The sequence below is a fragment of the Phalangium opilio genome, unplaced genomic scaffold (genome assembly GCF_054372755.1).
Source record: "Phalangium opilio isolate 3A_F unplaced genomic scaffold, DU_Popi_V2 ptg000082l_1, whole genome shotgun sequence".
Classification (NCBI taxonomy): domain Eukaryota; kingdom Metazoa; phylum Arthropoda; class Arachnida; order Opiliones; family Phalangiidae; genus Phalangium; species Phalangium opilio.
In genome coordinates, this window is record NW_028324189.1 from 8545651 (window position 1) to 8562703 (window position 17053).

At 37.4% G+C, this 17053-nt stretch overlaps 2 protein-coding genes across 10 annotated transcripts in view; one reads left to right on the plus strand and one right to left on the minus strand.

Annotated features, from left to right (window-relative positions):
• Positions 1–17053, plus strand: part of LOC149651421 (uncharacterized) — a 172791-nt gene that overhangs the window by 90821 nt on the left and 64917 nt on the right. The window lies entirely within an intron of this gene.
• LOC149651426 (serine/threonine-protein phosphatase 4 regulatory subunit 1-like) overlaps positions 1–17053 on the minus strand; it is a 60501-nt gene that overhangs the window by 27995 nt on the left and 15453 nt on the right. The window contains exon 1 of one of the 8 annotated variants that reach the window (XM_089848325.1): positions 8364–8862. The exons of the other annotated variants lie outside the window; for them this stretch is intronic. The gene's annotated coding sequence lies outside the window, so the exon portion shown is untranslated. Of the gene's footprint in view, positions 1–8363; positions 8863–17053 lie in introns of those variants that run through there. 8 annotated transcript variants of the gene reach the window in all.

Here is a 17053-nt window from a genome sequence, read left to right on the forward strand (position 1 = left end):
TAAGTTCACTTTAAAAAGATCACAGAATCACCTGCAGGAAGCGATGAAAATAAATTATTAGTTTAAAATGTTTTTTTCTTAAAAAAAAAAAAAAAAATATGTTTTTATCTATAAAATTTGCAGCTGCTGGTTTGAATCTTATTTGAAATCTCTCACTCAAGTTTTTTTAACAGAGGAAAAATTTTACAATCCAAAAATTAGGGTCAAGGCGAAATTTTATCTCAAGTGAAATTGAATTGAAAATTGTGTTTAGTAAAAAAAAAAAAAAAAAAAAAAAAAAAAAAAAAAACAAGAGGGTTCAAAGACCAAATCGAAGTCATCCGCCTCAATATTTCTTTCCCAAAATCGTTTGATTATTAATTTTTTACGGTTAATTATAATAGCTCTTTATAACCTGAATGGCTCGTGAGTTGAACGATTATACTACCCCTACATGGTTTAAAACAAAATTACGAAACCAGTTTGGGAGGAAGGTTAACTCATTTAAAGAATACTAATTTGAAAATAATTAAATCTCGAATTAAATAATACATTCCGGCCCCTGTGGTGTTTGCTTCTCCTATGGCATTAATGGAATTGTCTATTATGGTCATATTTTGACCTAATTTGGTTCAATTTGTCACCTCCAATATATCACCACTATTAATTTATCACTTAATTAAGTATGAATATATATAATTAACCCAATAACCCTAAATTTAAAAAAAAAATTAATAAACACAAATTTCAAACATATATAACTCTTAATTATGGTCTTATTTTGATGTAATTTGGTTTATTTCACAGCCCTAATATCCCTCTATCAAACTAACAAAAGAATGATTCTAAAATTATCACTTAATTACGTTATTTTATACAATTAATTACCAATAATATTAAAAAAATTAATAATTAAACCTGACTCAATTAACTTTTGCCCCACCTAAAGGTTTTATTTCTAATTACCCCTAATAAAACTAACTCCGGGGCTATATATACATATATAAAAAGGCCCATTTAAATAGCCCCAAATTTAGTACCGAAACTAAATAAATTCAAGTCGAGAAGGTAACATCTGTAAAAGCCGGCAAGAAAGCAATGAAAAACCGTGGTATAGAATAGAAGGCAATGGTATGGTCGGAGCAGAGAGAGGGCAGTGGTCCCATAAGAGGTTTTTGGACCTGAGGTGGAAAAACACTGGCTGTGTGTGTGTTAGGATGGTGGTGCGGTGGCAAAGGCAAAGATGAGCCAATAAAAAGAGAGAGAGAGAGAGAGAAGACGTGAAGCCAAGAAACGAGAAAAATCAGAAAATAACCCCCAAGGGCGTTCGTGGTCTCCATCTGAACGAACCCCTTACCTCCCCCGAAAGCCACTAAGGAGTAAGGAGTTAGAGAGACCCAATCTTTCCAGAAGAGACCAGAGGTTGGTTGTTCGTTGAAGAGAATGAGGGGGAAGAAGACAATTACAATACTATTTAGTTTAAAGAGAGGGTCAAACAGGGTTCGTACGAATTTTTTACAACCAAAATCCCTGACTTTTCCAGGTTATCCCTGATCAAATTTTTGCAATATCCCTGACCATTTTAAGGTATTTACTAGAGCCCACTTTTCACACCTGGCTCGTATTTAGCATTGCATGAAGAATGGGTTGATATGCCAAACAAAATCCCTGATATATCCCTGACTTTTCAGGAAAATGTTTAAAATCCCTGACTTATTCCCCTATTTTTCATATCCCTGACTTATCCAGGTTCTGTACGAACCCTGTCAAATGGATGGGAATTCCCTATAACTAAAATTAATACAGCATATCCCGCCCATGTTTCACGAGCTTTGTATTTAATTCCACATATTTTTGAGAAATGATTGGCCCAATTCGCTAAGATCTTCTGCAGAAAACTGTTTAAAAACTCAATCGTTAGGCCTAATGACTGAATTCCTAACAGAATACATAGAATCTGAAATTTTCCCTCAAAATAATTAGAATTTTCTCTTAGTCTTTGCTTTCTTCAATTTAAAGTCGTTCCCTATTTTAAGTTCTTCGACCCTTGCATGCAAACTAAAAACGCCATCCATGATGGGGTACACAACTTAACAAGATATTGGACCACCCCCCCGGGGGGTCGGAACGGACGGACGGAAGCAGGTGGGACACAACCAAACAAGCAAATATATACCTTCATTATTAGAATAGCTTCACCATCATGCTGCGGATGGAAAACAATCAAAAAATCAGAAACAGATGTGTTAGCGAGAGAGCAGTGGGTGTGGGAATAGATAGATAGAAGACTGACAGCTTTCTTTTTTTATTTTACGACCATTGATTGTCCCCTGGTAAGAAGAGTTTCCACCCCTTAACCTAAAACGGTGGTGAGGGTCGCCACCGAGACACCACAACCCACCACCAGACGGAAAAAGAACGACGACGACACGCAGAACATAACAATAAAAAGATAGGATTAAAAGAAACCGTCCTATTTAGTAGCTGGAAGACTTCCTTAACCACCCTACCCTCCCTAAGGCTATTTATTAGAGGTGTATCCTAATCAGAAGTGAATAAAATACCGAAGTATTCAAAGTTTCTTTTCTTACATCATTAATAGGGTTCGGACCAAGAACTTAAGTGATATCTAGTTTACTAGGGAGAACGTATAAATTCGCCACATTTCCAGCTTTATCTCCAGTCCAAACGTATAGTAGGTCCGGAGTTAATCCCCGCCTCTAAATTACAACCAGCATCTCATTGGTTCCTGAAAACCCACGTCCGTGCGACGCGAATGGCGAAAATTACGTATTTTCTGACTGAGGAGGCGAAATAGCCCGGCCTCCTTTTACGTCCCCCCCCCCTTGTATTTTGAAAAGGGGACTGGGACTACGGCGCGCGAATACTTAGGCATCGTATACCTTCTCCCTAATAAACTAGATATCACTTCTTGTTCGGACGAAATGTTTTTATATTGAAAATCCCCGACATTTCCAGCTTAGCCCTGACCAAATTTTGCCAGTATCCCTGACCCCTTTAAGGTGTCTACCAGAGTCCACTTCATGGTCACACCTGGCCCATATTTGGCCTTGGTTTGATATCCCTGACTTTTCAAAAAGAAAAACCTTTAAACCCCTGACTTAATCCAAGTTCCCTACGAACCCTGAAATTTAATAATTTCTTTGTTTGATATGATATAGAAAGGTATTTTTGGTGATTCCGAGGTATTTTAATTGTTTTTCACGGATTTCTTTGACAATAACATGATTAAATTTACTTCGAAATTAATCCATTTCTACATGGAATTGTTACAGCAAATGCCAAGCAATATAGATAGAGCGGACAGACAATTAACCCTGAGACAGTGGGTGGGTGGGTTTGGGGACATCCTCCTTTACAAAGGTAACACGGTACATTCGTACTCCCCTCCCATCTATTTAGGACGTTAAACCTTTGCTCACTGACAATAGAAGTTGGCTAAATTATATATACGGTAGTTTTTATCACAACGTCGACCAACCGGAGTTGTACACAGTTGTTTTTGTCAGTGTGTAATGAAGTGTGCAGCGATAACAAAAATAATGGATGATACGTAACGTTCGTAGCATTGTTAGTTATTTTTCACAGGGGACCCCCTTGGATTTCTAGAATAATATGTAGCTATATGTAACAAAACTCGGAAAAGTTTTACTAAGTTTCAAAGGTTCGCACTTTCGGAAACTGGGAACCATGTGTTCGGAACTTAAAGCCACGTGGTTTCAAGGATCGTCTGCTACAAATTTTTTTTTACCGATTTCGGTTCCATTTTAACGTTTTATTTACTGGATACTCTTTCCTAATCGTTGACCCTTTAACCTTTATGATTGGTTCCAGCTATAAAATTTGGGAGGGGGGGTCTCCATTTGGGATGAATTTCTCCCCCTTATCTTGATTTAATTATGGTAAAATTAAGACTAGTTACTTAAATTACCTTCAAGAAAGAAAGTGTTACTGAATTGAAATGAGTAGTTATTTCCGTATTTTAGGCATAGAAAATTTTTCTTTGAAAAAAAAATTATAGATAAAGATTTCAGCATTTCGCTGGCACTTTAAGGGGTGGTCGAATGTCGTTGATAGACAGGTAAGAGTATATAAATTTAAAAGATACAAGGGTTAGGTAATCTTTGTAATTTTAAACAAATGAAAAAAGCATGTCAGGAAATTCCTTTAAAAAGGGTCCTTTTTCCCAAAGAGATATTTACAAAATGGGAGGGGCTAAGCGAGTAATCAATTATACAGGAGGCATTGCCTTTCGATGTTTTCTATTGAATGATTAAAGAGTGGAAGATTCCCTTGAAAAATTTATGGTCTACAAGCTTCGAAAACAGAATTGATTATGATAGCATTACGAAATCAAACAAATTTACTGCTTTTTCAGTTTTAACCGTATTAAGTCTAACTTAGACAAAAATTGGAAGTTCTACTACTTCTACATGTTCATAACAAGGCCTATTACGACTAAAATCTTGAGCTTCAAATTGGGTCAAATTAGATAAAAATCTGTCTATAAATTAAATAAGAAATCCACAAAAAGATTTTCTATCCCCTCACCAAAATCGATGGAAACTTTGTATAAATGTTCACGATATTATAACTCTCGAGTTAGGCCTAATATAAAATATATAGTACCTTAACCTAAATGTTACTAGACACGAGTTTTAAATATAATTTCCGATTGGCTGAACACGGGAGAGAAGTGGCGGGAATGGGACGCTCCCGGAAAAAGGCGGGAAAAAATTTTCCACGCCGTGATTGAGTAAGGAGAGATGACGTTAAAGAAAAATAGCTATCAGTTTCCCGCCAAAAAAGAATATTAACAGTAAGATAAGGCGGGAAAAGGGGGATTAGAATTTTAGGAAGAAAAGAAAAGAAAGAAAGAAAAAAAAACGCGCCAAAATCATTTCATGCAGAACGCGCGCGCGCATTGCCCCGAAGGTGTTTTCCCGCCATTATAAAAGACAAAGTTTTTAAAATGATAATTTTCTTAAAACTTTGTACGCTAGCTTTTTTTTCTTTCTTTTCTACATTAACGCGCTAAGGGAATTTGTAAAAATAAAAAGAGTTAAAAGAAAAAACACTATTTTCAACTCTTTTATCAAAAGATTCAGCCATGCGAAAGATTATTAGAAAAGCTCCTTAGCTAAACGCAGGCCTACAGGCTACACCTTAAGCCTTGGTCATTGCCATCCATAGTATATAGTCTTCCAGCCGCTTGGCAAGCAATAAACATGTTGTTCTAATGATTAAACTAAATTTAACCACCCAAAATCACCAGTAACAATTAAAACATCTTTACCTCTTCATTAAATTAATCCAAATTAGCACAAAAACAGAGAAAAATTTCGATATTACAGTATCATTACAACCCCGACTTACTATGTGATTTTTCTAGTAATAAAAAAAGCTAAAAAGAGAAAATTCTAGCAATCTATCTCGTGATCAGATTTTAGTTTGACGTCATTAGACATTACCGATTAAGGCTTAAATAATTCCGACTGTAGTTTACAATATCTGAAGCGAAGAACAAGGACATTTTCCGATTGAATTTTTAGATAAATCATAGTATAATATACGGATGGGAACATTATAGTTTAGTCCACGATGGTGTAGATGATGTTGTTGATAGTTGTACTATGTTCCCACTGAATCAAATTGAGCACGAGATGTACTAAGAATCGTGGCGCGAGATACAGAGCGTGCCACGGGAATTTTTTTTAACAGAAGGGCAGGACGTTACGCGATTGGTTAGAAGTGCAAATTTAAAATTATCTATTAAATAAATGAAAACTAATTTGAATTTTAAAATCATTGGGGGGTATTTCCTTGATATTTTTCCCCTTTGGAGACTGGTTTTATAATACATAGTTTACATGCAAGGATTCATACCATTTGCACAAGGAGAACAGGCTGCGGCAACTTACAGCGTAAAATCGTTAGCAGACGATTTTACGCTCTAAGTCGCTTGGTCTCCTTGTGTTAATGGTAGGAATCCTCCATGCCTGTAAACTATGTATTAGAAAAAAATTTACTTCATTTTCCATTTCACCCTCCCTTTAAACAATTTCCAATCAACTAAGGAGGTCATACTCCCTTTTAATAATGAAAACGATGTGAAATAAATAACTAAAGACCGAGCATTTTGGGGGGGCCATCTTGTTCAATAAAAAAAACGAAGTGTTAACTGTAATACCGAGGGGGCTGAGAAATAATATAAAAAAGAGATGGTGTCAAATATCACTATGGTTTTCTCGTGTCAAATTTTCTGATTAAATTGGCGCCAAAAAGACGCGCGAGAAAAAAACAAGGACCTTACCCACAGTATACTCTGACAAGAAAAAAAAACTTATGAAATGAAACCCACACTCAAATATGAATAATATAAACAATCTTCCTAAATGACGTCATTTAATTTCTTGCCCAAGAATATTTATGTTATAAATAGCCAGAAGGAACAAGTTTCAATTATGGAAACCCGCCTAAACTGCAAGATTTTAATAGAAATGGCGCCAGTGTGGGAAATAAGGCGGTGGCAAAGGTCAAATGACCAATTTAAAAATTAAATTGGTCCACTAAGAAAATTTAAGGGTAACCAGAGTCCTGTCATTAACTCAAATATTTTAATTATCCACTTCATTAGTTTAGCAGCCGACGTGCTCTGGTCAATGGTCACGGACCAGTTTATTCCAGGTCGGGGGGGGCGTGCTCACTGGCCAAATGTCCATTTTCAAAAAATCCTTATTTCTTACCCTGAATGGCGCTATTTATTAGCAGACGAACTATCAAATGCGCAGGCTCGAACAGCCAGCATTGTCGTCTGCACAGTTACATTCTTTACATAGGAAGTTAGGCTTAGGTATCAGTTATTTTAAACAATGGGAGGTTTCGAGAAAATTGATTTTTTTTTCTTCGATTCGAATTGAATTGGTCTTTAGGCGTTCATACGTTCCGCGCTATTAGGCATTGTTAAGCTTTGATCGGAGACCAATTACCATGGTCTGTAATAAGAGGATATTGGGCTAGAATCAGCGTGTACACGTCACGGACCAATGATAGTTGGTTGGCGCCATTAAATTGAGAAGGACCCCCAATTATCCATATCCCAAGTATAGGCATTAGATCAGATGAGCAGATACGATGGTAAAACTAAAGTTTCTTATTTAAAGTGATAGCAACACGCTAATAACAAAAAAAGACATTCACTGCGGTGTTGTAGGAAACTAAGTCAGTTCAGTTCAGTTTTATATCTCTGTATGCGCAAAAGTAATCACGCATTCTTTACCGAAATTTTACAGAATAAACGTTTAAATACCCATGAATTCTTAGTTAATTCCACCAATGAAAAACGTCCATCTAATTCTGTTCAAGAAAATTAACCAAAGAAAAAGAAAACCCAACCCCGTTTCCCTTACATCCCTGGAGAGAAAAAAATCCTTGATCCATTCCAGAACATCCTAAGCCTCTTTTTCTTAAGCCTTAAGTCACCCCAGAACGGAAGACCAAGCTAATACCGTACTAAGAATTATTACCAAGCAACTGACGCAGAAAAAGAACGAAAAAAAACTATATTAATATATAGAAGCATCCGGACTTGATTGGGGGAAAGAACTTTGAATAGCGTAACGTTTCCGGTCCTCTAAACATAACGGGATAATATAATTCATACGAAAAAAAGAATAACAGCTAAGCCTAATCTCGAAGGACACCTCTAAAATTTTAATACTAAACCACGTGGTTATATATATTTTTTTAAACGAAAATTAAGACTAACCTTATTATCCATCCGCTTTTCAGTTGTTGAAATTTATTTAAAACTGTACCCATTAAGACTATGCCTACAAGTGTTTGTTCTTGAACTATGAAACAATTTTAAAAAAGATAAGTTTTGGAAATTTTGAAATTCTTATCGTAGACGGGAGTTTCAAGTGTTTGTCCTCAGTTAATGGAAAAATTTTATAAGTGAAAAAATCCCCCAGCTATGATATCAATAAAATTTGGCGGGAAAATGATTAAAATTTAAGATATATATTTATAAAAAAAATAGGCCTAAATCAGGAGCGGTTTCGTAAAAAAAAGGAGGGAAGGGAAAGCGCGTGAAATCTCTTGCCGGGCACTTTTGGCGCGAGCTACCGGGATTGGATAGAAAAGGCGGGAACCGTTCGGGGAAAGGGAAGCAGGATGTTCCCGCGGAAAAATCGTGCCGGAGACGATGGGCATGGGAAACTGGGTCTGTCGCGTTTCGCGTGACCCTAAAACCTTTCGTAACCTTAGAAAGCCCCAATTTTCAAGGCCAACAATAACCTTAACATTAAAACTTAGTAAAAAAACATAATTAACGTAATATATAACCAAAATCAACTACTTACATTCCATAATTAAGGGATCTTTTTCGTTTAAACGATTACCATCACCGGGAGTTTAGGGTGGGCGCTGCCGACACCGTAATTTAGGCTTAACCCGTCCCATTTGGTACTGGTAAGCAAACAAACGCGTACGCGTACAATATCCGACAGTAAAATTAGGCGTAATAAGAAGATTCCTCGCGCACATTTTAGAAAATTCTATAAATCCAGCCAGCGACACGAAACGGCGCCAATAACTACAATTAAATCCAAATATCCACCACTTAACACACAGGCATAATAATTATTAAAACCAGAGTAAGTATCCATCCAATAAGAACATCCGCGTACCTTCATCGAGGATTCGAAAAGGCGGGATACCCTGCCGGGATATCGAAAAAAAACGAAAAAGAAAAAAAAAGGCGCGAACTTTTAGATGGGGAAAGAAAGAAAAAGCGCGCGCAACACACCACGCGCTTTGGCGTCTCGAGAGACGTTATTTTCCCGCCGCTTCTCCGGCTACTCCTCTTCTCCAAGGATGGAGAGTTTTGGAAGATGAAGAGCCGACGTACCCAGTCCAATTCCGCGAAAACTGTGGCGCGTAGGTCGCGAGAGAGACCGGCTCCTAAGAGAAACTTGGACAACCGCCAATACGTACTAAAGGGGCAGACCCCGTCGTCGTCCAAAGCGCGCCAGAGGAAGAGACTAGGGAGGAGAATTTGAGGGAAAAAAAAGCGCGCCAAAAAAAATTCTCTCGTCTCTCTCTCTCTCTCCTCTTTTTCTTGAGTTTAGCGGATGGAAAGAGAGCGGGCTCGCGTTAAGAAGGGGTCTTCTATAAAGGATGCGATAATAGGGAGGGGTTTAGATTAACATCCTTGGATGGAGGGGGGGGGGAAGGGATTATTAAGGGATATGGCGTGTAAGTCATAGGAAAACATCCAGTAGCTAGTAAGCGACAGGAAACTAGCGCTACATTTCTGTCTTGTTTAAATTTAACGGAAGGAAGTGGGGAATGGAATGTTACTACAAATGTACATACATTCACTAAAGTCGATTAAAAAAAATTATTTATCAGAATTTTTACTACTACTAAAAGGTTGAAATTCTGTAAAAATCTACAAATTTTCATTGATTATCCTCTGCCTAAATTGCAATATAATATTTAAGCTATTTTATCTTTTCTATTTAAGTTTCAATACGCGAATATTTTCCCACATCACAAAAAACAAGCAAATTATAATTTATAAACGCCCCCTCACTCGAAAAACATAATTTATTTTAGAATAAATTCTTTAATAAAACTCCCTTCTTCCCTAGAACTACATTGAAAATGTAAAACTGAATGAAAATATTGAATGAATTTTATGAAGAAAAAAAATATATTGGCCTCGTGCAAAAATGGCCGCCAAAAAAAGCGGGAAAAAAAGGCGCGCTGGACTACATGCCATCACCACACGTGCGGCGCCGGCTAGTGAAAAAATTTCGCGTTTTTTTTTTCTTTCTTTCTTTCCCGCCACCCCTTGTGCGAAAACCATGAGACCAGTCCACGAATAAGTAAGTTTTAGGCCTTAACGCAGCTGGTACCCTAACTCTAAAAATAGATTTTGGGTACAAAACTTAACCATTACTGTCCAGGGAGTTCTGTTCTAGAGACCCCCCTCCTCTGTACAAAGGGGGGGGTAAATTTGACCCTGGACCGTGGTAAGGAAACGAAGGAGGGCATACACCATTTTCTAAGACATTTTAACCCCCCCCCCCCCGTTCCCTTTTCCAGCCCCTATAAGGCTTAAAATTCGAAGGACGCTTGGGGAGGAGGCGAAACATTCCCCTACTAAACCAAATAGCACCTTTAAAACCTAAAACCCTTAGGAGTTGATGTCAAATTCGGTTTTCAAGTTAGATTGGTTAGTTATAAAAAAAATGGACTGTTCCATTTCATGTATGGCCTTACACGATACGCTTCCTTCTTTTAGGGAACCCAAAAGAGGACGACGTTGATGATAACTTGGGTTTCTAGAACTTAAGGTTCAACGACAGGACAAGTACTTTCAGATTGAAATGATACTACGGTCAAAGGCTACTACTACTACTGTAGGAGGTTCTTGGTTGGCTTTAAGTAACGCGGCCCGGGGGCTTGGTACGATATTACGGTGAAAATTGGTTGTTACTAGAATATATTTTTTTTTTCTATTTTGAGTTTTTGTCTTAGGACCAGCCAGGATGGGCACCACATCCTGTAGTTTAACCCAAAAATAGATTAGGCCAACCCTCTAACTAAAGTCCCTAACATATGCGGGGGAGTTTTTTTTTTTTTTTTTAATATATCCAAACTAAGTGAATAGCCCCTCGAATATAAAGAAATATTATAACTTAAGCAATCCCTTGAACAATTAACGCATTCCTCTGTAATGGTAATTATAATTAATTAAATTAAACACAGTTTATCTCTTTAATTAAGTCTATTTCATCTAGAAATAAGAGGAGAGATGACGTTAGAAGGACCCACGGTCACTAAGTACCACGCTTTGGTCAAAATTTTGTGAGTGTGGTAGGGCCTAACTATAGACCAAAATAAGGGGGACTTTTATTGACAGGAAATGGAGCGTATTTATTTGACAGAATAGACGGAAATGTCTAGGCGGAAATAAGCATTTGTTGTAAGTAATCAAGCTTTAGTCCTCTCTTCTATGTTAGGAGCTTGAATTTTAGAAGAGAAAGCAGACGACCTCTCTCTCTCCTTCTCATCTTTTCTCTTAATCAGGGATGACTTAAAAAGCTAGAGGAGGAAATCATCTAGACTACAATCAACAACCAACCCCTCAGTGAATCATTCATAATGATGACTACGTAACTTAAGAATTTCATTGTACATGGAGATACCATTTTACTCTAACAGCGTTCAAGCTAACTTACTAGAAAGGAAGGATGGATGGGAATAAAAATTGTCCAAGGGCTAAAATTTCAGGATTTAGACCACGTGTCGTGTTTCCTTGACCTAAACACTAATTTAACCTTACATTATTCAAGAATCTAATAAATTCATATATTATTCTAAATTATCCTTACTTATTTTTAATTTTAATTCTATAGACAAGAAATACATGAAGGAATTTCTTTAGCCCCTTCAACGCACACTATCTAAATTAAATAGACTTATTTCCACTCCAGGCTTAATCATCAATGGTTAAACGCTTTTTGACATAACCATAGTTCTTAGACTAGGAGGAAAGATACCATTTACACCAGGAGGCGAATCTAATCTACTTAGTACTGGACTTCACATAACTGCAATTTTCACGTATATTTAAAAGAAGATTGATTGACAGGGTTCCTACGAAATTTTTACATTGAAAATCCCTGACTTTTCAGGTTATCCCTGACCAAATTTTGCCGTTATCACTGACCATTTTCAGGTGTTTACCACAGCCCACTTCATCACACCTGGCTTATAATAGCATTGCATGAAGAATGGTTTGATATACCAAACAAAATAAACATATCCCTGACGTTTTAGGAAAATGTTTTAAATCCCTGACGTATTCCCCTATTTTCCATATCCCTGACTTATACAGGTTTTCCAGGTTCCGTACGAACCCTGATTGAATGAATAACAGATTAACAGTAGCATAATAATTTCTCTAATTATTAAAAATAGTATAATATAAACTTTGACTTTTCCAGGAAATTCCCTGATTTTTCTATTTCTATTAAGCCTTTATTTATAAAAAAATACCTTAAGTCTACAGAGAGATCCATCAATATATTTTTAACTTAGTAGCTTGTTATAGATCGTTCACCTTTTTTTTTTTTTCTTATAAACTAAAAAATAAAAGAAAGAAAAAGAAACTCAGGGTTGTCTAGAGAGAGGTCTCTCTTTTCTGAGGGATGCGAAGGTTCCTTTTTTTCTTCTTTCGAAATTTTTAAAAACCTCGCCGACTGTGAAGTTTTATTTTTTTATTTATTTTTATTTTAGGGAGCTAAGTTTGGATTTTTTGGAAGCTAGCTAGCTAGCATCAACTGCGGAGATCTTTTTCCGAAGGTGTCTTTGACTTCTCGTTATTTTCGTGGTTAGGCAACTTTTCGGGTTTAAACTACTAACGGATTATAAACGGCACGCCGCTCTGAAAATAGAATTCTGTCGGATTTCCGAGCCAAGAGAGAGAGAGAGAGAGCTGAGAGAGAAGAAGGTCCATGGTCCAAGGAATTTTCTTTGGAAAAAAAAAGGAAAATTTCCATCCCGAGATAGGGATAAGGCGGGAACCTAAGGCTTTCTTTTAACATCTTAGCATCGTCCAATCACGTACTCTTAAACCTCCTCCTAAATTTTAGCCAATAATCCGCACCCTGTTATAGCACGTGGCGTTGTAAATAACTACTATACGTAAAGTGATACTAAAAGACTTAGGATTTTCCTTTCCCTATACGTTTTTAGTATTATTGGATAAAACAGAGAGAATATATAAAAATAGGAGTGGATGATCTAAGGCATGGAGGATTCCTACCATCAACACAAGGAGACCAGGCGACTTAGAGCGTAAAATCGTCTGCTATTTTACACTCTTAAGTTGCCTGGTCTCCTTGTGCAAATGGTATGAATTTTCCTTACATGTAAACTATGGATTGAGAGCTTTCAGTTGGAGGAGGAGCTGACATAATTTACGCTGCCATATTGGTGGGTTTAAAGCAGGAATGAAGCTGAGACCACCCCAATATGGCTACCAGAACAGCGGTAAGACTTGGGAGCGTGTGACGTACTACCATCCCATCTGAAAGCTCTCTCTATAGGGTAAAGTTAAAAAATTCCCAAAGTTCGTCATCAAAACTGACACACAGTGTCATCTCTCGCAACCACGAACCGATATCATTCATTATCCCTTTAAAAAAATATTCAGTTACAATAAGCTTAAGAATAAGTTTAGGGGTAAGAGAAAAATTCCTCCATGTCTGAGCTATTTTTTTTCCCCCTTTTATTTTATGTCTTCGTCTTGTTCTTACTCAGAGTCTGGGTTCCGTGTATTTTCTTTCAATCCCACCATAGAAGTAATTCAAACACGGTGTGGTGTTGGCTGGGGGGGGGGGGAGTAACGGGGTCGAATGAGGAGGTGAGATCTTCTGACGTAAAACTTTGTATAGATCCACAAACCCCCAAGGTTTTTCTTTTTAATTCTATTTAGAATCCAGATAGGCTGTAATGTACCAAGAGAAGACGAACGAACGGACAGACAAACAGACAACATATCCTTGGACTCCCCCCTTTTTTTAACCTATCCCTCTTAACTATTTATTTCCAGAGCGATGTCCTCCAAAATACCGTACGGTTTTATTTTTCCTTCAACTCTCAAAGATATCTTTCAGGTCGTATTTTTTTACCCGCATTTAATTTAATTAAAGGGTAATTAATTAAATAATCTAAAATATCGTTAATTATACGTTATTTAAGTTGAACAAGCCAAATATCGTTTAAAAATTATTAGGTTCTCTGTCAACTACGTTTTTTAATAATCTTCTATTTCAAGTATTAAAGAAACTTCATTTTAAATTAACGATACTTGGTTTAATTTTAATTATTTATTTAAAATTATAAACATAATTAAGTTAATATCCTTAATTTGGTGCTAAAGTAGCGACCCAATTTCCCTTGAATATCGTTAATTAAAGGTTATTTAAGATGAACACGCTAAATTTCGTTTAAAAATTATTAGATCCTCGGTCAACTACGTTTCTTAATAATCTTCAATTTTAAGTATTTATTTTAAATTAACGATACTTGGTTTAATTTTAATTATTTAAAATTATAAACATAATTAAGTTAATAACCTTAATTTGGTGCTAAAGTAGCGAGCGAATTTCCCATCGCAAATTTTGCAGAAAAGGTTCATCATAATTGCAATTAACAACGCAACTCTCTCAGTAATTTTGAATGAATCCGCCAGTTTTCCGAACTGCAAACTACACTACACAAAGATCCCCAACCAATCTATAAGTCTATATGTACTCTATATAGAAGGAGAGCCTGAAAATTACAATGATAAAGCCCCAAGATACTCTTCTCTCATTCGTTGTTGGGTTCGGGATGGCTAGGATGATGCCAGCCACGGGAAAGACGCTACCGCCGCGGCTGCGAGATGTTACTTTACCGCTTAGTTCTATGGGAAGCTCAAGAGCCGAGAAGATGCGAAAATGGAGAAGGGATAAGAGAGATAAAGGGATGATGCTCTCCTCTCCTCTATCGTACGTACGAGAGTGAATTCAAAAATTCGTTCGTTCGTTCGTTCATCCTTGGAACGCAAAGTATCGCGGCAAAGAGGGCAGTAATATAAATTAAACGAGGGGCTATTCACTACTTTGACTGGACGGTGGATGAGGCGATAACGCTTTTGGAAAAGATGCAGCCCACGGCTTACGTTTACTCCAAAGAATACCGCTTGTATACTTTTTATAAATAATATTTTTTTAAGAGTGAACTGCCTCTCGTGTAGAAGAGGGGGGACTTAATTTTCGTACCCCCCCCTCGATGCACGTGGGGGGATAGAATTTTTAAATGTAGAAAGCAAAAGCAGAGATAGTTTCCTGCTTTGGGGGGGGGGGGCTAGACACCCAAATGTCTGGAGAGAAATTTGCATACGAAAAAACTTTTACTTAGATCTGTTTTAAGACAAATATGGACTGGTGGTCCATTCTTGAAAGAGGGGGGGGGGCGATTTAAATAAGGGGAATGACTGATTAGTAGTACAGAGTTTAGCCAGTCCCCTCGGCATTGTAAACAAACAGTTCTATCTAATTAAGACATTAATTTTTCAGTTTGAGATTTTAACCCTTTGGTTAATCATTTTAGGACTGAAATTGGTATATCAATAGGCCTACTTAGGAATAAAAAAAACTATTCCCAATTTCAAATGGTAACTTTTATAGAAATTAGCCCAATCATTGAAAGGAGGGAAACTCCATTTGGAAATAAGCTTCAATCGGGCGAAAGAGATTGCCTAAATTCGGTCTTAACTGCAGCAACAGCTTCTGAATCATCACTATACTCCTCCTTCCTCTCAGTCTCCCTCTCCCTCCATCTTGGTATTAATTTTTGACAAAAGCTTTTCAAATGAATCCCCCAGCAATCCTCGCGATGATCAGACGCTGCTGAGGTGGGTGGGTAGAAGGTAGGGGGGGATGGTTTTGAGAGCGACGATCTAGCAATTAAGATTCGATTCCGTGAAAAGGAGCGAATTGGTGAAGAGACTAGCTAGAGATAGAAACGTGGATTGGGAGAGGAAGGGGGTAGAGATGGGGTCAACTATCTCAATTCATGCCGCCCCCCCCCTTTCCAATATTGGGACACATTAGGGTCTTCATCTCGTCGAGATGGTAAAACAAGGCGAGCTGATGATCATGATACGGATTACTTAGGCGAGATACCAGGAAGGTAGGTAACTTCAAGAGGCCATGGTTGTTTTTTTTGTTTAATGCTATGGTAAGGTTTGATTTAAATTAGTTAAGTAAGTTAGTCGGTCCTTTAATAAAGAATTCCGAATTTATTCTTCGTTATCGTTGGTTGTAAGCGGTTTTCTACGCAACAGACTAGAACCTATTATAGTATTTTAGCGGCTTATACCCCTTCAACCTCGTGAAAATGTTCAGATATTTTTGATGGATCTTTAATAAAGAATTTCTCATAATATTCTTCATTATCCTTGGTTATAAGCGGTTTTCTACGCAAAAGACTAGAACCTATTATAGTATTTTAGCGGCTTATACCCTTTCTCAAGCTCATAAAAATGTTCAAAGACATTTTTAATGATTTCATTTAAAAGTAACTAGATGCAAATCCTTAAAAATTTAGTAAATATTGTAGAGATCGTTACGTTAGGATATTTTCGACACTATAGCAGACGACATCGCGTTATTGTCAGTTGAAAAAAAATACTTCGGAGTTAAGCCTTGCCACAGGCATCGGCAATAACGTTTGAATTAACAGAAACACCAGCTCGCCCAATTGAACCCTAGCAATAAGCTGGCTTGGCTACATAGCAAGAGACCCGAGAAGACCAAGGAGAGTAAGGGAGGGTTGGAAGGAAGGACAAGGGGGGGGGACGCATTCGCAATTAGCAAAGATATAGAGAAAGGTTTGGAAGATACGACGCGATACGTTAGGTTACGTAGCGAAGGTGCTGGCTAAGGAGGATGGTATAGGATATACATACAGGCAAGCCCTTTTACAGCCCCGAATTGCCCAAACTAAACCTAAACCGAGTAAGGCTAAACCCTTCCTTCCTCTCTCTCCCTCTAATCGATAGCAGCGCCACCACAGTCTTATTTTCCAACGGACAACTAATCAAGTAGAACTTGGGATCAGTAAAGCGGGAATAATTAGGTATTTCCCAACATTGACAATGGTCAAAAGTAAAGTTGAGACAAAATATCGCCGCGGTAGACACGAACGGGAGGGACATAGACACAAGGATGATGAAGTCTACGACTGTCCAGTAAGCGGTATGTTAACTATATTCGGAGAAGGCACCAGAGCCTTCTTCCGCTTCTCCCCCCATTGATACGGATACAATTACCAAACGAGTAACAGGCTGCGTAGGATCAAACCAAATTTAACGCAAACTTAAGATTAAAAGGGACTGTGAAATAATTATTTTTTCTTATTTTTTAATTAACGCCCTAAATAAATTACGGAGATGAACTGAACTGATGACGCAGGGTTGTTATTTTCA